This window comes from Bos mutus, chromosome 7, assembly GCF_027580195.1.
Source record: "Bos mutus isolate GX-2022 chromosome 7, NWIPB_WYAK_1.1, whole genome shotgun sequence".
Taxonomy (NCBI): Eukaryota; Metazoa; Chordata; class Mammalia; order Artiodactyla; family Bovidae; genus Bos; species Bos mutus.
The window spans coordinates 19128354-19129442 of record NC_091623.1 but is presented as its reverse complement, the minus strand read 5'-3'; the positions used below and the strand labels follow the sequence as shown (position 1 = coordinate 19129442).

At 45.5% G+C, this 1089-nt stretch overlaps 1 non-coding gene across 1 annotated transcript; it reads right to left on the bottom strand.

The window, feature by feature from the left end:
• Positions 1-460: 460 nt before the first annotated feature.
• Positions 461-532, bottom strand: TRNAC-GCA (transfer RNA cysteine (anticodon GCA)). Its single transcript has one exon. It is a non-coding gene; the product is annotated as a tRNA-Cys (tRNA).
• Positions 533-1089: the final 557 nt, after the last annotated feature.

Genomic DNA, 1089 nt, shown 5'->3' with positions numbered 1-1089 from the left:
TGATACCATCCAACTAGCTCATCCTCTGTCGTCCCCTTCTTCTCCTGCCTTCAAACTTTCCCAGCATCAGGATCTTTTTCAATAAGTCAGTTCTTTGCATCAGGTGGCCAAAGTATTGAAGCATCAGCTTCAGCATCAGTCTTTCCAATGAATATTCAGGACTGATTTCCTTTAGGATTGACTGGTTGGATCTCCTTGCAGTCCAAGGGACCCTCAAGAGTCTTCTCCAACACTGCAGTTCAAAAGCATCAATTCTTGGGCCCTCAGCTTTCTTTATGGTCCAACTCTCACATCCATATGTATGACTACTGGAAAAACCATGAAAAGTATGAAAGTGAAGTCGCTCAGTCATGTCCAACTCTTTGTGACCCCGTGAACTTTATCTACTAGGCTCCTCTCTCCAAGGGATTTTCCAGGCAAGAATACTGGAGTGGGTTGCCATTTCCTCCTCGAGGGGAGCTTCCCAACCCAGGGATCGAACCTGGGTCTCCTGCATTGCAGGCAGATACTTTAACCTCTAAGCCACCAGGGAAGTCCTAGGAAAAACCATAGCTTTGACTAGATGGACCTTTGTTGGCAAAGTAATGTCTCTCCTTTTTAATATGCTGTCTAGGTTGTCTCAGGCCAGCCCCACCCATCAACAGAAAATTGGATTAAAGATTTACTGAACATGACCCCACCCATCAGAGCAAGACCCAGATTCCCCCACAGCTAGTCCTTCCCATTAGGAAGCTTCCACAAACTTCTTTTCCTTCTCCATCAGAGGGCAGACAGAATGAAAACTACAATCACAGAAAACCACCCAAACTGATCACATGGACCACAGCCTTGTCCAACTCAATGAAACTATGAGCCATGCCATGTAGGGCCACCCAGGACAGAAGGGTCATGGTGGAGAGTTCTGACAAAACGTCTGCTGGAGAAGGGAATGCAGAACACTTCAGTATTCTTGCCTTGAGAACCCCATGAACAGGGGAAGGGGGCAGAACGAGGTTTTGGAGAATGAAGGAACTCACATCATAGCTTGTAAACTAGTTCATGATACATATACAATACATCGTTACTCTATGGATGCTTATTTTTTTTCAT